Genomic DNA, 25,492 nt, shown 5'->3' on the forward strand with positions numbered 1-25,492 from the left:
GTGCACATTAAAATTCAGGTAAGAAAAGTTAAGTTCAGGGAGGTTAAATCACAAAGTCTTACAAATGGCAGAACCTGAATTAAAATTCAAATCTGACCCCAAAGTCTACGTTTTTTCTTCTTTACAACACTGCTGTGCTACTTTATTATACTGAACATTTGCTGCCTAGAGCCTGTCAAAAGTTTATGAAATGAGAAAAAAAAAAATCACTAGAGATGTGTTCAGGGAAGCCCATGGATCTGCTCCTGAGATATAGCAATTTCCTGTCCTATGTTGACCATTTCCAATGTAGTAATGTTGATCCTGTCCCTTGCAACTGCATCCCCAAAGCTTTATGTTTATTTTCAATATTTCACTTATTAAAGTAAACTCGATGCCTGGACATCTGGGTATATAGGCAAACAATAAGATATACATTTCAATTTCAACATGAGCCAGAGGGACTCTCTATCAAATCAGGCAAAAGCCTGACTGAAAAGAAGGGATAAACTTTTATCAAGAGAATATATTAAAAACAGTTGGAATTGGGAAATAGGTACAAGTAAAAATCATGCATATAGTACCTCTGCTGCCTCTAACTATATTGTGGAAGCTCAGACTACAGATCCGTAAAACCAGACTAAGGACAAAATAAAAGTGGGCAAACATCCTCAGGGTAACTTTGTTTGTCAGTTAGGTTTTTTTTTTTTTTTTTTTTTAATTATTTTTTTAATGCTCCCTGTTGCACAGTCAGGGTCTTGGACACAGAAACAAAAGTTTTGGAATTTGTTTATTTTCCTAATAGGAAAATAACACAGACAAATGGTGAGGGAGAAATAGAACACCCTCTGGCTGATATTACTCAGAGCTATTGTCTTCAGTAAGGTTGAAGAAAAGGCAAGAAAATGTTTAAATTTGTCTCTTGCATATAAACCATGATGTTTTCAGAAAAGTCTTCAAAGACGTTTCGTATTAAAGTGCCTCAATAGGCAAAAAATGTTTGAAGAAATATAAGAACAGCATAGTGAAAAGACAATTGCGTAAACAATAATTTTGATGAAAGAAACATCAAATCATTTATTAAGTAAATGTTATTCAAAGACTTTTACCTCTTTTTAAGGAAAAAATCTCTAATGTTTCTCCACAGCCCATTATACTTTTAAGTATTTTCAACATGTTTGATTTTTAATCAAACTTCTCAATTTTATATTAGCTTAGAATAAACATGGCTTAGAGCAAATTCTATATTTTTGTCTTTCTTTTGATAATGCACAGGACAAAAGGATCCAGATTGATGAGAATTTTTCTTTATCCATATAAAGCACTCCTTTTACCTCTGCCCCATACGATATTATGACTGAGAAGGGACTTTAAAGATTATTTAGTCCCCGCCCTATATTTCAAAGATAAGAGGCTGAAACATTTCATAATATCATAAAATTCTTTCTACCATGCTCCACTATCCTTGATCCTTAGAAATACATACAGAATTAATGCAAAGAGCGCAGCCTGTAGTGTAGGTTTCATAGTAGAGGTGGCATCCTTTACCCTATTGGTGGTTCCCCCTAGAGGGTCAAATTTCATCAGAAGTTGGACAGATTCCAGCTTTCTTTGGGCTCTCTCACCTCTCAAAGCCATTCTTGGTTTCTTAAGCCAAGTGGGATGGCATTATTAGGGCAGTGCTATAGATTTCTATTCCCCAGTTTAAAATACAAAATATCAATTTTCATATCTACAACACATTCACATACATACATGTAATATATACATGTATATTATGCATGTAATGTGTATATATATAGAATACATATATAATTGTTAGGGCATAGCATCAATGAGCACCTATAGACACAGTAGGAAACACGGAAATATAACAATGTCTAGGTTTTATTACATTTATGTAAAAGGAGGGACACAGATAGGGTTTGAGCCAGACAGGAAGGGGAAACTAAGTACAGAATATATGGGAATTCTCTATACTATCTTGACAGTTTTTCTGTAAGCCTAAAATTGTTCTAATAAAAGTAAATTTTATAAATAAATAAATAAGGTCCACAGTCTGCAGATTTCTTGCCATCTACATTTTCACTGGTCCTTTAAGTGTTTTATTTTAGATCCAAAACTGCTTAACTAACTGAAATCCCAAGTTGATACCCACAGGTAGCAAAAACCTGTTAGTTCAGTTGTAGACTAAATAGAAACCTCAATCCCTTAGTGCTTAGAGCTACCTTTAGGTAATATTTTGCAGAAAAGAAAAATAAAAAACTAACAAAAAAATGGTTGGTCTTGTTTGAGTAACGTGGCCTCTGAATATTTCTACCTTAAATCTTGTAGAAATCGTAGATTCCCTGAGGCCAGCATTTATAGTGATTCTTCTGCTTGCTGCAGTTTCCAGGTAGGATAGAGTTTATGCGCAATTATGGAGAAGAAATATTATATTTATACAGAGATTATACTTTGTGGTTATTATTATTGAGAAAAAGAATAAAATAAGCTTGCATCCTAACAACAACAACAACAACATAAAACATACTGTTAAGAACAGGGAGTATGATTTAAAAGGAGGGTGACAAAAATTCATTGTTATTTTGTGTTCAGAAAATGAATACATCAATGCTCAACATTTATGGAGCAGTATAAACCAGCTTCAGCTATTTCTCTTGGGGAAAGAAATGAACTGGTTGAGAGTAAAATGATACAAAACAAATAGCATGGCTAACTGACATGTAGTCACCCGAACCATGTTTCTGTGGATTATGTGCATCAGAGATGTTTTGTTTTGTATTTACCGATAAACTATTCACAAATATTATAAGCTCATATTTATAAATATACTTCTAAAAGAAATCTGCAATGAGAGCAGAAACCCGTAGCTTATTACATTTATAGGACCTGGAAAAGTTAATAAATTATTTTTTATTACGGCTGGATTCCCCCCTTTTCTTTGACACAATGATATATGCATGCAACTAAATACCATAAGCCTAATATTTGGGTGCCTGGGTAGGAAAGTAAAAATATTCAGCTATTAATAAAAACTATTTCCTAAGGCATATATTCACGGGGGATTAGTTCAGTCTGAGCTCTATTCTTTTAAAAAGAACATTAAAAAGGAAGGTCTTTGCTGGGAAAGTCACCTTCCCCCATCTTCCTACTTTGCCTGGCTCAGCTGGAAAACTACCTCAATTCTCTACTCTGTTTGGGGTGACGAGACCTCCTGATCTTGTGACTAAATGAAAAGCTGGAAAGGTTCTTATTTACTCTTGTACAGAGTCAGCCATTTTAGACACATTTGTATTCACAGCGTTGTTCTCAGTCAGACTAGGCTGCATTCCACGGGCGCGTCTCTAATGCCCGCATCGGGGTCTGGTCATGCAGGCGGATCTTGGTGGAGCTGAGTTCCCTTCATGTCCATCTCCTGCGCAGGATGCAGCCGCAGGATGCGCCCTAGTACAAGGGAATTGTGCTTTGTGCAGTCTTCCTTCGTTGTCATTTTTATGAAGATGTGAGCCAAGGAGAATAAGAAACGGAGCGTTATGACTACATTAATAATCACAGAGCTGTATGTTGTGAATGCTACATAGTAAATGGAGGAAACAAAAAACTGAAACCTGCTTTGGCTAATTATGTAATGACTGTGGGTGAATTGCCTCTCTCTCCTCCAAAATTCTATTGTCTCTCTTACGTGCTTAAGAAAGGCGTTTGAATTCAGGTTCTTTGTGAGGCCTTAGTAATTTCACACATAAAGTCGAAGTTTTTGCCACTGAAATATAGCTTTTCAAGTATGTGTATAATGTGTTTACATAAAACCTCTCACAAAAATATTAACAGTCCCATGAGAAAAGGAAATGGGTATAGTATGTGCATCTTCCAAAGGAAAAATTATTCTGCAGTTCTTTCCAGTGCAAGAACATATACTTTTTAGTATATTACAAAATGTATGCTAGATTTTTGTCTTAGGAAAAGACATTGGAGATCAAAATACTTAATTCCTGCCTCATATTGGACACTCGTGAATCTCTGAGCAAGGTAATATAAAGTGGTGCTTAAGAGAATGAACTCTTGAACCACAATGTCTGGCTCAAATCCCAGCTGCACCACATACCAGCGGTGTGGCTTGGATAAGCTACAAAAGCTCCTTGTGCTTCAGTTTCTGCTTCTGTAAAATGGGAATTATAATAGTCCCTACCTTGTAAAACTGCTGAGATGGTTAGAGTTTCCATGAGTAACTTGTTTTGAACAGTATCTGGTCCACAGTGACAGTGTAAGCAGTGGTGGCTATTACTCCTTTTTGAACTCGAAAATGTGCTGATATACCTTAGACTACCTCCACAGTAACAGCTCACTGTTATTCACTGTCTGTGTTTGTTCAAATGTCACCATTCCACCTCTTAAGAAAACAATAACAAGTGTGTTCCAGGTTCTTGGGAACATGCAGATGTGGCTATATGGTCCTTGCCTTCAAGGAAATTTGAACCTGAAGGGAAAAAATAACATTTTCAGATAACAGGAAAAACAAATACCCTCCCAAACAAGAGAAATATTTAAAAAGAAATCAAGATCTCAGAAATCACGAGGCAAATGGCACTAGCTTTCCTAACTGAAAGCCAACACAAAATATTAGCTAACCGAGAGTGTATATCAGTAGCTGCAAGACTCATTTTTAGTTCTTCCTTACTCAGTAATAACCCTTCTTAATTTGGCGATAGAAAGTACTGTTTCCCTTAATAGATGTTAAACCAACACTAATTCCTGTGGTTTGCTGATCAATAGCAAAATGGATGCATATGTATGTATTTTTTTAATGTTGGTTAAAACTCTGTGGACTGCAAATTATTTCTCCTCTGATGCTGTTTTTATATTCAGGTCTTCTAGGTATCATAAGAAACAAAATTAAGAGTAATATATGTTCATTTTTAAAATAAGCAAAACCAAGCTATAAAATTTTAGATGCCTTTGAGTGTACCTCAAAGAATGTGACATCAGCAGTTATATAATTTTATTGCTGATGTTAAGTCTGTGACAAACTCTCAGCTACAGTTTGCTCTGGATGTCGGAAAATGAACCTTATGAATTTTAATGCCTTTTACTTTTGACATTGATTTATGTTTTGTACAGCTGTACTTTTCTATACACTGATATAAATAAACAGCATCCTTAATAGAACATTTGGAGAATGCCTTGTTCCAAAGTGTTACTTTTTAAACATCAGCTGGAGGTTAAGTAATAATATTCAAAGTGTGTACACTAATCACAACAATTTGAAGTGATATAAAGATGTCTATAAATGTTTGTGTGTTTGTTTTATAGATTCAAGCTTTTAGGTATGAAAACAGTGTTCAAATAAAGCTGCTAGAGGTGCTTTCAAACACTGCCAAAAACAAAGACGACATGATGATAATCTAATAGACTTGGAGCCAGCATCTGACAGTGAGTCATTTAGATATGAGGTGTTTGTGCTCATTCAAGGGCAAAGTTTGGCCTCCGAGATGGGGAAACACAGGGCACAGAATGGGACATTTTCCTGTACTCTTTCTGTTTATGATATATGCATCATTGGATCAATTTAGTTAATTTGAGTTTATTTACATAACAGACACTTGGAAAACAGTTCTGTGAAAGTTATAGGGCACTCAGGGAATGCAGACTTTCTTCTTCCACTTCTTCGTGTGACCCATGTGATAGTGACTAAAAGTAAAATGTTTTCTTGTGAATCAACTTTTCAATGACCTTACATCCTCCTTTCTTTTATTAGTGGGAAGTAAATTCAACGGGGAGGGAAATTCTCCATCATGAAGAGATTTCGGTGCATGTTGCCCCGTTCAGACCCATATCTTCTGACTCCTTCACTGCCATATTTTCCACTTTGATAAGATTCTACAAAAAGAAAAAGTTCACTTAAAAGCTTCAAAACAAAAGGAAAATAGCAAGCAGATGAATATGAGAGAGGTAACTTCATTATCAAAATTTTACTCCATTAAAAATAACAAAATCAAGTTCTCCACATGCAAAGTGACATGTCTAGGAATGTGTTTTGTTTGGAGGATAATGCTCTCCGATGATGTTAGGCACTGCATGGTATGTAATATGCTAGGATCCATTGCATCTCTCTTTAAGAACTTCCCTCTATATAGCTACTATTTAATAAAAGCAAGGTAGCAGCAGCCAATTGGTAGTGCTAGGACAAGTGTTGCCAAATGACCTGGAATATTAAAAAATAATCAGTGCTCAATATCTTGAAATCATGGTATCATTCTCATTCTCTCTCTCCAGCTTGACATAGCAAGTCTATCTTCTCCCTCAGCCTTTTCTCTCCATATTTTCCTTTCGGTCATCATGAGACCAAAACAGGCTCAGCCACAGCATTTTGAAAGGTGCCTAATTATGCTGATGGAATGAGCAATACAATTAACAAGGAACAAATAGTCCATCTCTTGATGTAAGCACCCTACTTTGTCCTTTACATATCTTTGTTCTTAATGAAAAATAGTGAAGTTTCTCTGAGATTAGGGACTTAATATCTTCTACTTTCAATAGAGAGCTTTCCTTCCAAGGGCAGAACAAATTACACAGATTTATTACATCTTTACTCAGTCCATCTACACTCTACCTCATGCATTGCAAAGTGAAGTATTTTATTCTCCATTAAAGTCTAATTTTTTAAGAACTGCCATGAAGAGTCACGTGGGCAATGGAGACTGGTGTTTTGGAGATACTTTGTTTTATATGATTTTTGCGTGTAGCATGCTGGACAGCAAAGACAAGCACAAGAACAGAACAATATATATATATTTTTTTAACAAAAAGTACTTTTTCCCCCTTTCTTCTTTTTGCATACCAGGTGCATTGCTCTCTTTCAAATCAGCATCCTTTCATCTCCCATCTTCCAATCAGGTCACAGAAAAGGACAAAATTCTTCAATAGGCCTCAAAATCTAGTTGTTATCCCAATGGGAACATTTATAATATCTATTAGGTTGGTGCAAAAGTAATTGCTGTTCTTGCCATTTAAAGTAATGGAAAAAAACCACAATTACTTTTGCACCAACCTAATAATGAGAAAAATGAGATAAAAAATGTAAGTACAGTAATCACCTCAATTTTATATGATGGAATGGGAATAATAAAGCATGTAGGATCATAAAAGTAACATAACAAACACCATTACCTAGCTAATAGGATGAGAATGAAGGGTGGTAGATTGTGTGCTCCAGGCTTGATGGCATGCTTTCTTCTTAGCCCCTTTGCATTAGAAAGAAAATGGAATATGGAAATGACTGCATTTACTGGTCACAGAATGTTAAGTGCGGGTCCTGAACTGTGGCCTTTACTTTCTAAGTAATCTGAGAGACAACATGCTATAAGGACAGTGAGGTTTGTTTGTTAGGAAAGGAATGCTTTATTCTGCTCTTGAATATCTAGAGAAGAAGACATTTAGAGAGTGCTCCTCTACCCCCTCGTTTCCTAAAATATCTTCTTTCCTTTGTTTTGATTGATGTCAGCCAGGAGACCAGTTGACAAAAATTATGCAATTTGTGCCATACTTTTTTTTGGCTACAAAATTTGCATTGAACCTGGCAATGTTATACCCTAAGTATTTCTCTTTCAACCCTCAGAAAGAGGTGATCTTCCCCTCCTTAGTCTAGTGTTCCCTGAATCTCTTGGTTAAGGGAATACAGTTCCACAGCTAGCTGTCTACAACATTTTCTTACAAGTCCCAAGCAATTTAACCATGTGAATCAAACTGACTAGTCAAAAAATCAAACACTAATAAGTTACTATTTGATAATCTGATTATCTGAATGAACTGACTATTACATTGAGGTATTTTTTTCCCTCCTTTAATGATAAGAATACCATTTTCATAAGTGTTTTCAAAGATTGGATGGATTGTCTTATTATAGCTGCTGAATTTTTGTAAGTGGTGAAAATTAATAAGGTCTTAAACTCTCAAATTTTATGAATTGATATTTCAATTCAGTCAAAACAGTAGATCCAGTTTCTATCTATAGCACATTCTGATAAGAGCATAGAAAAGAAAACCCAATTTATTGGTTAACATGCATGAGGTTCAGTATGATTTCCTCCAGCCTCAAGACATATGAGTCAATGATTTATTCTTGTGAATGGTATTTATAACATTGTTTAAAAACCTGTTTCATAAGAGGTTCTTTAAATATATGACAAGAGCTAGCATATTCCTTTCTAAGTTTTCTTGCTCAGGTTAAGACATGATCAGCTGTTATTTGTGATACGGTTTTTGGGTCCTTCACAAGCTGAGATTCTTATTAAATATTATTGAGCATATGTTCAGTTCACTTAAAAGTCTTTGCACAGAAACTGCTTTCAATTAAAGTGTTATATTTTTAAGGTTATTTTAACCTTAACAGAGAATTTGAAAATTACATTTGTTATTTTCATTGTGGAGATTCAAATTCAGAATTCTAGCTAAAAGAGATTTTTAAAATTCTCATTTCTTCATTTAGCCTTAGCTCTCCCTACCAACTTTAGAGTATACGTAAATGTGATCAAGACGATTTTCATGTCTCCATCTAAATTATTCATGAATATTAAATATTGATACAATTATCTAACAGAATATGAAAAAGATAGGCATCTGGGGAATATTACTAAATATGATCCCTCTAGAATGATGTTTGTTAAACTTAATGATTAAACTAACATTTTTAAGATAAAAAATTATTTATCCTTAGCATTTACTTAAGTTTTTATAATTATTGATTAGGTAGGTATAGGCAAACACATTTATATGTACAACACTTAAACATATATAAAGCAAAAAATTTACAAATTGTGCAAAAGAGTAATAAAATCAATAACAGTAATTAAAATTGAAATATTTTTGTCTCATTGAATGTAAAGCAGTAATGTTATACTTAATAGTATAAATTTTATCTTCATTGTATAGTTCTAATTTTATCAGTTTCTTGAATATTAGTAGTGGAAATGAATATAGCTGTTTCGTGTTCAACTTTAATGGGAATGCTTCTAATGCTTCATCAGTTTGTATAAAGTTTGCTTTAAGGTTTTGATAAATATTTTTATCAGGTTACACAAATGACCCACTGTTTTTAAATTATAAAGTATATGTATGTATGTATGCATATAGATTATATGCATATATGTTATTAACTTTCAATCTCTTATTAGAATTACTTTGCTAATAATTTATTTGAGATTTTTGCATCTATACTCATGAATAAGATTGGCTTTTTGTTTCCTATTCCTATACTGTTCTTCCTTCTGTTGTTTCAATATTAAGGATATATTAACCTCATTAATAACTTTTGTAGCTTTCTTTCTTATATTATCTAGAAAATTTTAAGATAGGAAGTATCTCTTTCTTGTAGATTTTGGTGAACTCCATATGTGTAATGATCTGGACTTTATGCATTTTTGTGGGAAGATGCTGTAGTTTGGATATTTGCCCCTCCAAACCTCATGTTGAAATTGGATCCCCAGTGTTGGAGGCAGAGTCTAGTGAAATGTGTTTGGGTCATGAGGAGATCCCTCATGAGAAGATTAATGCCCTTACTGCAGGGAGGGTGGGTAAATTCTCACTCCCAGTTCCCAGGAGAGCTGGTTGTTAAAAAGAGCCTGTCACGTCCCACTTCTGTCTTTCTGGCTACCTCTCTTGCCATGTGATCTCTACTTGTCAGCTCTCCTTCCCCTTCCACTGTGAGTGGAAGCTTTCTCAGGTCCTCAGATGCTGGTACCATGCTTCTTGTACAGCCTGCAGAATTATGAGCCAAATAAACCTATTTTCTTTATAAATTACTCAGTCTCAGATATTCCTTTATAGCAACACACATGGACTGAGACAGAAGGCATAGGGAGAGGGATATTTCAGTACCATTTAAATTCATCTTTGAGAGATTCTTGCATAGTAGTTTTGATGATGTATCACTTGATAATGTTGTAAAGCATTCTCATTCATGTGAAGATATGGCGATCTTTGAGCATTATTGAAAATAACATTTGATAAAGTTCTACTTTATTGCTAGTATCAGAAACAGAAATGAAGCATACATTTACTTAGTAGTTAGCACTATTCTAAGTGCTAATGAATTGTTGGTAATTACAAGAATAAGATTAATTGTCCTATGTGCAGATCCTTTTGATCTTGGCATGTTGACAAAACTATATGCCTGTGATACTTCAATTATTCTACAAATTCTTTTATCCAAATTACTTTAGAAATTTAGTCCAACTTCATTTAGACTTTCCTTGGCACACATATACAATAGTACACATACCTGCAAACATGTCCATTGGAATCACATGGCGGTATTTAATTATAAAGTAAGCAGTTGTATAATTCAGAGTATACTTACTTTAACTTTTATGATTATTATTAAAATCAAGTCACACATTTTTAAATATTATTAAAGATTATATTTTGAGAAATATTACACTTCATTGCAGGATAATTTTCAATTGAGAATAGAAAATTAAGTCAACTAGGAGGATTGGCATTGTGTTGGTGATGAAGTCAAATTATAAGGAGACATAAACTTATCTGATTTTCCTTGGCCTCAACACTTGGATTGTGGTGTCAGATTCTCTCTACTTAGTAACCCTGTTGTTCACACTGATCATCTCTGTCCTAGGGAGACCTGTAAGTAGTAAATCAAGTAAGATTAGGGTTTTCTTTTTAAGTTGGAGTTTCAATGAGGATAACATAATTTATCGTAAATACAATTCCCCTCCCCCATTCTTTAGACACATAATAATACTAGATGAAATAATAAGGATAAAACTGCAAATTCATAGCTTGCCTTAAAATGTCATAAGCAATTCAGTATCAAATACATATAAAGTGGTGAGTAGGGTGAATCGTAGGCCCTCTGGTATAGATGAAGGGAGCAGCAGCTGGAAGTTTAGTAGGTGCAAAATGTGCCAGAGTAAGTAGACTCTGGAGCCTGAAATGCACTCCTGCTTATGAAAGAAGGCTAAGAAATTGCTGACTTACTGCTTGTAGTTAGGGCTTTATGGAAAGCTTTAGGCTTAGGGAGGCAGAAAGAGAAAGAGCCTCAGGATGACAAACTGATTCAAGTCAATCAATGGCTTACTGACTGGTTCTGCTAATATTACCAATACTACCAAAAACAGGAACCCCAAAATGCCATTGTAAAACTTGAGTAGGAAGTGGGAGCCCAATGTATCAGGCAATCACAAAACTACAGATCTGAAGGAAAAGATAAACAAACAGAGGAACCAAATGAACTGGCAGACTACATTATTCTTTAATAATATTTACTATCTTTCTCACAACATTTAAGAAATATATTTCCTCACCTCCCCACCATCTACATATAGGGCATGGCTTTGTGATTTTCTTTAGGCCCGTGAAATATTAACAATATGAACTGTGCTTGTTAGGTTGGACTGTCTTTGAGCTTCCATCATTGCCATGAGAACATGTGTAGTCTTACCTGCTGGTCCAAGGAAAAGGAAAGAAATGTGAGGTAGACATGGAGAAAAATGTCAGCATAAGGCTAAGCCCAAACACGTTTTAGATTCTGGATACTCAACTTCTGACCTGTAGATTCGTGAGAGATGATGAATAATTGTCATTTTAAACCACTGAGGTTTGTGGTATTTTATTACTGAATATGATTATGGTTATAGCTAAATACTCTAATAAAAAATACAAATAATTTTTTAGAATCCTACATAAAATGAATGAAACCCAAACATCTAAAATATATGTGGAATCTACAAATGCATGTAATGTTAACAAGGACATGGGAGAAAGTAAAAGTTTGGAAAATCAATTAACTTCTGATGAAATTACATTTCTGAAAATCTGACAAAGCCTTTAAAATTATTATCTTAGGATGCTTGCCATGGACTAAACCTTTGTGTACCCCCAAATTTAACATATTTAAACCTAAATCCCAACATAATGGCATTTAGGGGTGGGGCACTAGGGAGGTAATTAAGCTATGAGGGTGGAGCCCTCATGAATGAAATAAATGCTTTTGTGAAAGAGACACTAGACAGCCCCTTTGCCCCTTCCTTCATATGAGAACATAGCAAGAAGACATTTACAAAACAGAATAGGGGCCCTCACCACTCGTTAAAGGGCCTTGATCCTAGACTTCCCAGCCTTTAGAACTGTGAGAAATACATTTGTGTTGTTTATAAGCCATGCAGGGTATGGTATTCTGGTACAGTTTATTAAGCAAAAACAAGACATTTTAAAAACAAAGCAGGCAGAAATAAAACAGATTAGGAGAGAAAAATATTATAATTCTTGAAAATAAAAAGCGTAGTATTTTAAAATTTTGGAAACCTATATAAAGTGTAAACTATAAACTGAATAGAGTTGAAGACTGACTACTTAAATGAATTTCACTACTGAGTGACAAAGAGGAAAAAAGGCCATTTATAGAATATGAAGTTTAGACTGAGGAGCTCAAACATATATCTAATTGGAGTTTTCAAAAAAGGAGAATGAAGACATTTTTATATATGTTTTTTGAAAAAAGCTTCAAGAATTTCCGTGAATTAAAGATATGCGTCACTGAGAACATTTTGTGTGATAAACTAAGACAAATAAAGATAAGTTCACACTAGACAGAGTGAAACTAAAGAATAACAACAATAAATCAAAAATATTAAATGCTTCCAGAGAAACATTGTCTAATAGAATTTTCTGCAATAACAAACATGTTTTGTCTTCATTGCCTAGTGTCACTAGCCACATGTGGCTGTTGGGTACTCAACATATGACTAGTGCAACTACTTAGAAATTGAGATTTATTTTTAAAAAATATTAATTTATTGCAGTTTAAAATGAACTAAATCAGAAGGCAATTAAAAAGAATCTTCAACAGGCTGAGAAGAAATAACTTACAAATTTTATGCGTGTGTCTGTCTCTGTGTGTGTGTGTGTGTGTGTTACATATTTTAATACTCAACTACTATCCAATATTGGAGGTAAAACAAGAAACTTTCTAGATATTTTCTGTAGAAAACATATTGCATTCATATTCATACATATACTCTTTAGATTTATTTAAATCAGCCAAAAGATTCTCCTTTGGAGATTTTTACAACTGATAAACCATAGCTCAAATCAGAATTGCCATTGCCATAGAATATAAGTAGTATATCCTTGGGAAAAATAATTTTGTAGCCATTTCTAGACTTTTATGCCATATATTATGATTGTGACATTTAGACCAAGACAGATTGCCTTTTAAAGCATCTTAGATTTTGCAAGATCAAATTCAAATTGAAAATGTACACATTTCATTATATAACTTCTATATATGTAAAACAATACAATGTGGTGAAAAAAGACCCATAACATATACAAAAGTAAGAATTTTATCAACTATAGACTCTCAATATAATTGCTGTTAAATATATGAACTTATAACAAAAATAGGGAACCAAGATATTTGATTAAAAATTAGTAAATTTAATTAACTGTATACTGTAATATAAGAAAACTAATTAAGAAATTTCAAACACCTTTAAATAGAAATTTAATATCTAGTAGTAATATTAAGATCATGAATGAGTTTATACAATAACAGGTTAGGCCCTGTCATAGTTTCTTATTATATTCAGAAAAGAGGTAGACAAATGTAACATTAATTCATAGTTAACTCTGTATACTTTAAAAAAATATTACCATAAGTAAGTGTAGCTAAATTGTATAGCTTCTAAATCAGGAGAGAGGAAAATAATTTAATAGAAATTAATACAGTCAAAATACTAAAGGAGTTTCAAGTAAAGGTAAATATGAAAAGAAACTATGAAAAAGACAAATTAAATGATTAAAAAGCTCTATTATTTCTTTATTAATCAAAATAAAGCATGTTGTAATATTTGTAATTTGAAATAATAAACTAAAGTTAAAAACAATATGAAAAGGAAGTTGTATTATATGTGACATTTAAAGGAACAACCTGAAGAGTAGGTATAACAATCAATAACTTGCATGCACTGACAAACATAGCATCAAAATATGTAACAGAACAGTACATGTCAGAGACAAAGAGCCTCCCTCTGTGACTCACTTTTCCACAGGCGATACAAGCAACCCAGAGGGAGTTGCACTTTGTTTCTTCCAAGCCCTGGAACTAATCTAGGGAGAGGCTTGGAGACACTGAGAGGGAAAGACACTAGGGAAAACTATCCCAGACCTGAGACTGAGATAGGATACCATTTATAACTGGGGCACATATAGAGTCAGTCATTCTCTGGTGACCTAGCAGCATGGGCCATACAAGCATTTTAGTCTTGGGCCAGAGGCTGGACTGTTTGTTCTGGAGCAAAGTAGGGACCTCAACAGCCAGAACTGGGGGAAAGTACCTCAGCAATAGGCACTGGAATTGTGCTCGCCCCAGCCGCAGGCCTAGGATAGGCGGAAAGCTCCTAGAGCTATGGTTTCTCCTGGGCAAAAAGGCTAGCAGCCAGGGCTAGTTTGACAACCTGGAACTAGTCTTGTGTGTATCACTGCTGAGTACCCCAGCCTGCTCCCCTAAGATTGTCATACAGAGAGGCCCTCTCTGCTCCATCCCCAGGCAGAACTCCAGGCTTTTGGACTATCTACTTGCTTGGGCAAGTAGCCTGAGTTTCTCCACCCGTTCTGTGCAGAGATCTTGGTGCAGGGGGACCCACTATGTTCTGTGCCCAGGCAGATCTCCGGGAAGTCCCGGCAAGTCTGCTTGCCCAGATCAGCAGCTTCAGCTACTCTATCCATTTTGTGTAGAGATCATGGTGAAGTTGGACCCTCTACACTCCACACCCAGGCAGATCTCCAGGCAGCCAGAACACCTGTTCACTAGGAACAGCAGCCTGAGCCACCCAACCCTTGCTGTGCAGAGATTGTGGTGTAATGGGGCTCAATATACTCCATGCCCAGGCATATTTTCAGGCATCTCACTCTGCTGGTTTAGGAGTTTAGGCTGCTTCCCTTCCCCTTGCAGAAAACTCGTGGCTGAAGCAGTTTCTCAGCTTCACATCAAGGCACACCTCTGGGTGCTTGCTGGCCACGCACTGGATTGTCCCTTGGCACTGGTGCTTGTGCTAGCCATATGGAGACCTGAGGTGGATCTGCCTGATTTGGCAGCACCCACCTTGTCCCCCAACCGCTAGGGCTGAGCAGGGAGCTCAGACCACTGTATACTTCACAGATCAGCTTATTGCCTGGGGCAACAGAGAGCTTATCCCAGTAAATAAGGATCAAGTGTATACCCAGTTCCGTTGGCCACAGCTGGCTCTTACCTCTAAGCTCCATCTAGTGGCTTGCAGGTCAAACTGCACAGACCAATATAAAGCTGACAGAAGTGTGTAAGGCTATATAAGCAAAGCCAAAAGACCCTGCCAAACATTCTCTACAGTCCCACCCACTAGAGAGGAGGGGAAAGGGGAAGGGAAAGAAAAAAAAAAAAAAAACTTTATTGGAAAAGAAGGAAAAAAAAATCATACTTGCGGGAAAAATCATACTTGCGGGAAAATAATTACAAAAATTAGAAGTGCCAGAATCTCCTGATGAGAAGGAACCAGCACAGGAATTCTGGCTCCATGAAAAATCTTAATGCAGTGACACCAGCAAAGGATCACACTAGCTCTCCAGCAATGGTCCCTAACCAAAATGGAAACTTGGAAATGACAGATAAGGAACTCAAAGCATGGATTGCAAAGAAGCTCAACGAAATCCAATGCAAAGTTGAAAATCAACACAAAGAAACTTCCAAAGCAATCCAGAAGATGAAGGAAGAGATAAACATCTTAAAAAAGAAATCAATCAGAGCTTCTGAAATTGAAAATCTCATTTAAGGAATTTCAAAATACAATTGGCCAGGCACATTGGCTTATAATCTCGACACTTTGGGAGGTTGAAGGTGGGTGTACTGCTTGAGCTCAAGAGTTTGAGACTAGCCTTAGTAACATGACAAAACCTTGTCTCTACAGAAAAAAAAAATAGCTAGGACTGGTGGCATATGCCTGTGGTCCCAGCTACTCGAGTGACTAAGGTGGCAGAATCACCTGATCCTGGGAGGTCAGGGAGGTTAGGTCAAGGCTGCAGTGAGCTGTGATCATGCCACTGCACGTCAGCCTGGGCAACAGAGTGGAGACCCTGTCTCAAAAAACAAACAAACAAACAACTTTATCAATGGACTAGACCAGGTAGAAGAATGAATTTCAGAGCTTGAAGAAAGGTCTTCTGAACTAACCCAGTCAGATAAAAATAAAGAAAAAAAAAGTTTAAAAAAATGAACACAATCTTCAAGAAATGTGGGATTATGGAAAGTGATCAAACCTATGAATTATTGGCACTACTAAGAGAGAAAGAGAAAAGTAAAGAACCTAGAAAACATATTTGAGGGAATAATTCAAAAAAATTCCCTACTTTTGCTAGAGAGGTAAACATCCAGATACAAAAAATCCAGACAACACCTGTGAGACACTATACAAAATGAGTATCACCAAGGCCTATAGTTACCAGACAATCCAATATAGATGCTAAAGAAAAAATCTTAAAGGTAGCTCGATCACATAAAAAGTGAACCCCATAAGGTCAACATCAGCCTTCTTGGCAGAAACCTTACAGGCCAGGACAGATTGGGGGCCTATTTCCAGCATTCTCTAAGAAAAGGAATTCCAATAAGCAATTTCACACACTGCTAAGTTAAGCTGCAAAAGTAAAGGAGAAAAAAATAATTGTTTCCAGACAAGCAAGTGTTAAGGGAATTTGTTACCACTAGGGGAGGCTTATAAGAGATCCTTAAGGGAGTCCTAGACATGGAAACAGGAACAATACCCACTACCACAAAAACACAATTATATAACCCCCAAACCTTATAAAGCGACTGCAGAATAGAAGCTGCAAAGCAACCAGCTAACAACTTCATGGTAGATCAAAACCTCACGTATTAGTATTAATCTTGAATATAAATGGTCTACATGCCCCACATAAAAGAAACACAGTGGCAAGTTTGTTATGATAGACAAGACCCTTTTGTCTGCTCTCTTCAAGAGATTCATCTTACGTGTAATGACACCCATTAATTCAAAGGAAAGAGTTGAAGAAAGATCTATAATACAAATGGAAAAAAGAATAGAATCACTATTTTGACATCAGATAAAAGACGTTAAACCAACAACAGTAAAAAAGGACAAAGAATAGTACTAAATAATAAAGGGTTCAATTCAACAACAAGATTAATTATATTAAATATATATGTACCCTACATTGGAGCACCTAGATTCAAAAAACAAGTACTTCCAGATCAAGGAAAATATTTAGATAGTGACACAATAAAAGTAGGGGACTTCAACACATTGTTGAGAGCATTAAACAGATCATTAAGGTAGAAAATCCACAAAGATATTTGGGATTGAATTAGACACTTGAGCAATCAGACCTAATAGACTTCTACAGAGCTCTCCATTCATCAAGCACAGAATATACATTCTTCCCTTCTGCACACAGAATAGACTGTAAGATTGACTGCGTGCTCAGCCATAAAGCAAATCTCAATAGATTCAAAAAAATCAAAATTATACTCTTACACCACAGTGGAATAAAAATAGAAATCAATACCAAAGAGATCTCTCAAAAAAAAAAAAAAAACCCACACACAAAAAAACTCAACTTGTTCCTGAATGACTTTTGGGTAAAGAACAAAGTTATAGCAGAAATCAAAAAATTATTTGAAATAAATAAAAATGGAGACACAACCTACCAAAATCTCTCTGATGCAGCAAAAGCAAAGTTAAGAAAAAAGTCTGTAGCACTAAACACACACTTCAGAAAGTTAGAAAGATCTCAAATTAACAATCTAAAACATGCCTAGAGGAACTAGAAAAACAAGAGCAAACTAACTCCAAAGCTAATGAAAGAAAAGAAATAACTAAAATCAGAGCAGAACAGAATGAATTTGAGACCCCAAAATCCATAAAAGAATTAATGAAACCAAAACTTGGTTTCTTTAAAGCATAAACAAGATTGATAAACTGCTAGCTAGATAACAAAGAAGAAAAAATCAATCTAAATAAGCACAATTAGGAATGACAAAAGTGACATTACAACTGATTCCACGGAAACAAAAAAGAATCTCAGAAACTATTACGAACACCTCTATGCACACAAACTAAAGATGAATAAATTCCTGGAAACACACGATCTTCCAAGATTGAATGAGAAGAAATGGAAACCCTGAATAGACCAATACTGAGTGCCAAAATTGAATCAGTAATAAAAGACCTACCAACTAATAAAAGCACTAGACCAAATGAAATCATAGCCAAAGTCTGGTAGAGATGTACAAAGAGAAGCTGGTACCAATTCTACTGAAACTATTCCAGAAAATAAAGAAGGGACTTCTTACTAAATCATTCTATGAAGCCTGATACCAGCATCACCCAGCATTAAAAAACAGCAGATGTTGGTGAGGCTGTAGAGAAAAGGGAATGTTTATACACTGTTGGTGGGAATATAAATTAGTTTGGCCCCTGTGAAAAGCAGTTTGGAGATTTCTTAAAGAAGTTACAACAGAACTACCATTCAACCCAGCAATTCCACTACTGGGTATATATCCAATAGTAATAATAAATTATTCTACCAAAACACACAGGCATTCATATGTTTATTGCAGCACTACTCACAGTAGCGAAGACACGGAATAAATCTAGGTGCCCATCGATGGTGGAGTGGATAAAGAAAATGTGGTACATATAAACTATTAAATACCACACAGCCATAAAAAAGAAAGAAATCATGTTCTTTGATGCAACGTGGACACAGCTGGAGTGGAACATGGATGCATCCCAAGTGAATTAATGCAGGAAAAGAAACCAAAATGCTGCATGGCCTGACTTATAAGTGGAAGCTAAACATTGGGAAAACATGGACAGAAAGATGGCAACAATGCACACTGGGACCTCCTAGATTGGGAAGGGAGGGAGAGTGACAAGTGTTGAAAATCTCACTATTGCGTACTACGCTCGCTACATGAGTTACAGGATCTATCATATCCCAAACATCAACATCACACAACGTACCCACGTAGAAAACCTGCACATCTACTCCCTGAATCTAAAATAAAAGTTGAAATTATTTAAAAAATTAATAAACTGAAGAAGAAATAAATACAAAGATATAATGTGTTCATTGATTGAAAGAGTTAATGTTGGTTAAATGTCCATACAATCCAAAATGATCTACAGATCCAGTGTAATCCTTAACAAAATTTGAAGGAAAATAGAAATATAGAAAAAATAATCCTAAAATGTCTATGGCACTACAAAAGACCCTTAGTAGCCAAAGCAGTCTTTTATAAAAAGAGTAAAGGTGGAGGAATCATACTACCTGATCTCAAAATTTACTATAGAGATAAAGTAATCACAAGAACATGGTACTGACCGAAAAAAGAAACACGGAGACCAGTGGAACAAAATAGTTCATCGATAAATAAATCCAGAAGTTTGTGGTCATCTGATTTGCAACAAGGTCACCAAGAACACACAATGAAGAAAGGGCAATAAATTGTGGTGGGAACACTGGATATCCACATACAGAAGAATGAAATTAGGCCATTATATCACTTGATATACAAAAATCAACTCAAAATGGATAAAAGACTTAAATGTAACATATGAACCTGTAAAACTACTAGAAGTAAACATAGAGGAAAATTCCATGGCATTGGTCTGAACAACAATATTTTTTGACATGATTCCAAAAGCATGGTCAAGAGAAGCAGGGAATCACCAAATAAAATTGTGTCAAACTAAAAAGCTTCTATCCACCAAAGGAAACAATCAATGAACTGAAGGGACAACCTACAGAATGGGAGAAAATATTCACAAACCACACATATCTAATAACGAGTTAATATCCAAAATATATGAGAAATCCAACTCATAGCAAAAAACAAATAACTCAATTAAAAAATGGGCAAAAGACCTGAATACACATTTCTCAAAAGAAGGTACACAATGGCCAAAAGGTATATGAAAAAATGCTCAACATTACCAATCATCATGGAAGTACATACTAAAACCATGATGAGATATGAATTCACATCTGTTGGGATGTCTGTGATCATAAAGACATGAGAAAAGAAGTATTGGAGAGGGTGTGGAAAAAAGAGAACACTTGTCCACTCTTGGTGGGAATATAATTAATTAAAGTCATTATGAAGAACATTATGGAGGCATCCCACTGGATTAAAAATAGAACTATCGTATGATTTAGCAACCCCCTGCTGAGTATATATCCATAGGAATTGAAATTAGTATTCCAGAGAAATATCTGTACACCCATGTTCATTGCAGCATTATTCAAAAAAGCCAAGATTTGGAGTCAACCTAAGTGTCCATGGATAAAGAAGATGCAGTACAGACATACAATGAAATACTATTAAGCCTTAAAGAAGAAGGAAATCCTGTCAATTGCAAAAACATAAATGAACCTGGATGACATTACGTTACATGAAATAAGTCAGACACACACAAAAAATACTAATGATTTTACTTAAATGTGAATGTATAAAAGTTAATCTCATAGAGGCGGATGGATGGTAGAATGGTGCTTACCAATGACTGAAATGTTCCTCGAAGGATACAAAATTTCAGTTAGACAAAAGAAATATGTTCAGGATATCTACTAAACAATATAGTGACTACAGTTGATAACAATGTTTTGTATACTTGAAAATTGCTAAAAGAATAGATTTCAAATGTCATTAACATAAAAAGTTAAGTATGTGAGATTATGGATATATTTATTAGTTTAATTTAACCATTCCACGATAGACATATATTAAAATGTCATGATGTGTATTACAAAAATACACAATTTTTTTGTCAATTAATAAAAATAAATTAAAAGATCTACTCTGTGAATTTTTTTAAAAAAATCTATTTAAAATAGGTTCAAAGACTTAAGTGAAACCACATTTAAAAACTAAAGTATGATGGTTATCTTATCTGATAGAAATACCAATCTGGAGATTGTAAAAATAACCAAATGAAAATCCTGGAATTGAAAAATACATGATCAAAATGAAAAATTCACTTGAAGAGCTCAATGGCAGTTTGTGGCGTTAAAAGAGACAATCAGCAAATTTGATATAGATTAATAGAGATTATGCAGTCTTAAGAGCAGAGAGAGGATGGCTACAGTGGCTCATGCCTATAATCCCAGCCCTTTGGGAGGCTGAGGTTGGGTGGATTGATGAAGCTTAGGAGTTTGAGACCAGTCTGGACAACATGGCAAAACATACAAAAAATACAAAATTTACCTGGGCATCATGACTCATACCTGTAGTCCCAGCAACTCATGAGGCTGAGGTGGGAGGACCTCTTGAGCCTGGCGGGAGACAGAGATTGTAGTGAGCCGAGATTGTGTCACTGCACTCCAGCCTGGTTGAACAGAGTGAAACCCTGTCTCAAAAAACAAGACAAATTTCATTAAAAAAAGTAAAGAATAAACAAAAAATAAAGAAAATCTCGCAAAAATATGTGGCATTATCAAATGCACCAATATTTGAGTAACATAAGGAGAAGAGAGATGAGGGGGCAAGAAAAAATATTTGTAAACACTAATGTTTTAAAATTCACTAGGGGGCTCAGCAGTAGATGTGATCAGGCAGAAAAATCAGCAAACTGGTAACCTTGCTACATTTATGCTGGTGAGTTTCATAGTGTCCCATATGTCTCTCAGGCTCTGTTCAATCTTCTACATTGTGAGAACTTTTAAAAATTCTTGTATTGTATATTCTAATCTCCTGATTTAAAACGTCACTTGCCTTTACTGAAAAGATATAAATCAATTGGAGAGGTTAGTTTTCTGCCATTGAAATTTTCCAGGCAATTAGCCATCAGGCAGTTGTTTCCTATTTGGAAACCACACATAAACCCACATATACACACATGCTTGCACGAATCATTCTGGGTCCTTAACTTTTTATTTTTTCCAAGTGTAAGTTCATTCTAACTTTAATATCTACATCATTACTATTACTATTTTAACATATATGACCATAATTATCTATTTACAGTTATATGCTACTAAATTTATTTCTTGTTGGCATACTAGGAAAATGAAATTCTACCAAGACTTTCTTCTTTTACTGTTTTTCTTAGTTGTTCTTTTTTTAAAAATAAATGTGGGATCGTTTTATTTGTTTTAATGCTTTTAACTTTTATTATCTTTTAGATATTATCATGAGACCATATATACCATTACTCTAAGTAGCTTGAAATATTCTTTTTAATCTCTCTTACGTATAATATTATTATATTAATAACTATCTTTATTGAATATCTACTAAGTGCGAGACACTTTACTAAAAGCCTACGTTTAATCTGGATATCAGTTCATGAGATATAATTGTCTTCCACATTTAACTAGTGAAGAAACAGACTTAGCTAATTTTTCAAAGCATATATTTCTTGCTGAAATTGATATTTAAAACTTAGCCTATGTTAATCCCAAACTGTATTCTTTTTACTATACTGTATTGTCTTTTACATGCAAACTCTAAGATGATGTTAATACTTTTCTAAAAAGTTAAGAGTTTTTGGTTTTGATTATGTGTTTAATATTGTTGAGATTTCATGACGTTTTCCTATGGTTCCAACAGCATGCCTTAGAGGAATGGAAGCCTCTGTCAGATTTTCTTGATAAATTCAAGTGCTTATTAGCGTGAAAAATGTCAAAAGTATCTATTCTAGAGTTTCTTAATAATTTTTACAAGTCTTTTTAAAACACGAAGGCAAGGGGAAAAGAGCAAAGAAATTTTAAAAAGTTATATAATACTTGGGCTCTTATATAATATATATTATAAATATATATATGATAATTGGGAACTTACCACATAAAATATAGTTAACTGGAGGTCTTACATACATAATCTAGTTTGACATTTACAAAATTAAACCTGATATATCGTATTGTTATTCTCACTTTAAAGACAGAAAAATAAAAGTTGGAGGATTGAAGATGTTTAATAAACTCATAGTGAATAAACAGGGTGAGGGCTGCTTTCATATCTTGCTATGTCTGTCCTCAAAGTTTATATTCTTAATCTTTATGTAACATTAGACAGAACCTATTATAAAAATTAACAAAACCATAAATGTGATTCAAATATTAAATTAGTTCTTGTATAAATTTTTAATTTTTTTTTTTTTTTGAGACTGAGTCTCGCTCTGTCACCCAAGCTGGAGTTTAATGACTTGATCTCAGCTCACTGCAACCTCTGCCTCCCAGGTTCAAGTGATTCTCCTGCCTCAGCCTCCCAGCTGGGACTACAGGCATGTGCCACCACACCCAGCTAATTTTTGTATTTTTAGTAGAGACAGGATTTCACCATGTGGCTAGGATGGTCTCAATCTCTTGACCTCGTGATCTGCCCGCCTTGGCCTCCCAAAGTGCTGGCGTGAGCCAACGTGTTATGTGTGTTAATAATTAAATACGTGCATTTTAAAATTTTCCCATTATTCTAGTTTTTGGAATAGTATATGTGTATAGTGTAACTTAACAAGAAGCATTTATTGAAAGTGTATTATGTGCAAGGCAAGGCACAACTTGGTAACTACTAGTAACTCAGAGCTCTAATCCCCTGCATCAGCACTCAGTATGCACACTGTACTGCAGAATTTGTAGTAAACCTGGGGAAACTTGAAATTATGAGATTTTTTCAGTTACAAAAAGTAAAAGGAAAGTTCTCTTAATTGAAAACATGGTGAGTTCAAGCATTTTAAGATTAGTTGCTATATGACTGAACTGAACATTTAGAGATTAATATGAAGCTATTTTGAAATGAGTGAAATTAAATTGAAGTTGTCCATTCTGTTTCTAGAAGACTTTGACTATGATAGCATCATTATGCTATTCCTAACATCCGTCTAAATCTCTCCAATAATACATTTTCTTTCCCAGCGTTACCACTAATTTTGAAAATAATGTGTGTGTATGAAGTGTGACTGCAGAGAAATTAGAACTCTCCAATAAAATCTTACAATATTCTGAATAAGGCCTAACATTGTAGCTTATTATGTTTTGATGACTATTTTATGGGATTGGACTTGGGCCAAAGGGACAAGCAAGAGAAAACGTCAGGCTCTAAGAGGATTTGTATTATACTTTCCAAGGCATAAGACTCATTTATGTTGAAAGAATGATGCCCTTGAATGGCATATGAATGAGGACATTTATTTTATTTTGCCAATACCTATGCTTCAATTGACCTATATAGACATATAGTAAAATTCAAATTATAGTAACTAAGCACACTGTAAGACACAGACATATGCATTGAAGCATAATTATGCTTAAAAAAACACTTGATATAATGTGCCCGGTCTACAAAGCTGGTGATGTGCCTATTTCTTTCACTGGAATTATAAATTCTCCCTAGGATATGACACCTTATAACTATACACTTCATGAAGCGGGTGAAGCTATAGAGGCAGAGAGTTCACCAACTGACCTATGGTCATAACATCCTAAAGAGAAAAGCTGTAACAACTGCCCCTGTTGCTTCAGCCTGGCCCTAAATCTTCCTGACTTGTTCTAGGGAGAGAGAATCCTGGCTCCTTAATTATTAGAGAAGTTGTTATTTTACTCTCAAGATGTTCTTGTTTAAGTATTAAACAACTACTTCTTGAGATTAGTCCCATAATAGCAATAGACAGTGGAACTAGAGTTGAAGAACAAAGCCTGTATGTGTTATACATAAAAATTTGTGTTTTAAAAATGACTTATTGGTGTCTAACAGGGCCCTGGAACTTTCCTTTAAACCAGAAAATATAAATAACCTGCTGTATAAGAGATTATTGTAAACCCTGGGACAGTCTTCCGTGGCTGGTGTATGGAGAAGCAACAGTGTGAAATTATTTGAAGACCATGTCAGGTAAAAGAAAAGGAGAAAATGCACTATAAAGGTGACGAGAGGAATGGCACAGATCTACTAGTTACAAATGCATGTTACCTGTTTGCAAAACTTCTTTTTCTAGTATAAGCTTCTATATCTTATGTGGAGGAAGTGAAGGGGAAATGAAAACAATAATAAAAACAAAATTCCTAACGGATTCTACTGGCGTCTTGACTTGTAAATGACAATCCTCCAACTGACTAAAGTCATGATGACATGAGCTTCAGAGAGTTGAACAATAAACAAAGACAAACTCATTTAGGTAAGTGGAAAGCAGTTGAGAGCAATTGTAGGAGAGCAAAGAATATCTAATATGGCAAGATTTGTAATTTTGAGAACATGAAGGCTCAGGTATACTTTCTGAGGTAGCGACAAAATGTCAGTAATAAAGTCTAGGACTTGGAAGAGTTCGGGTTGAGTGGATAAAGAGAGAACAAGGGAGAGACATGCACAGATAGAGTGTGGGTGAAGAGAGAAAGAGAGAGAGAGACAATGATACAGGGACTAGCGACCCAAGCAGAGAATCTGTACAAACCCATGCAGTGCTAAGTTTGCATTTTCACTTAGAGGCGTGTAGGCTGC

At 35.0% G+C, this 25,492-nt stretch overlaps 1 long non-coding RNA gene across 1 annotated transcript; it reads left to right on the top strand.

The window, feature by feature from the left end:
- The first annotated feature begins 5,296 nt into the window (after window positions 1–5,296).
- LOC139364106 (uncharacterized) lies at window positions 5,297–25,165 on the top strand. The gene is made up of 3 exons (XR_011625386.1): window positions 5,297–5,409; window positions 5,735–5,928; window positions 24,755–25,165. It is a non-coding gene; the product is annotated as an uncharacterized lncRNA (long non-coding RNA).
- Window positions 25,166–25,492: the final 327 nt, after the last annotated feature.

Source organism: Macaca nemestrina, chromosome 7 (genome assembly GCF_043159975.1).
Source record: "Macaca nemestrina isolate mMacNem1 chromosome 7, mMacNem.hap1, whole genome shotgun sequence".
Classification (NCBI taxonomy): domain Eukaryota; kingdom Metazoa; phylum Chordata; class Mammalia; order Primates; family Cercopithecidae; genus Macaca; species Macaca nemestrina.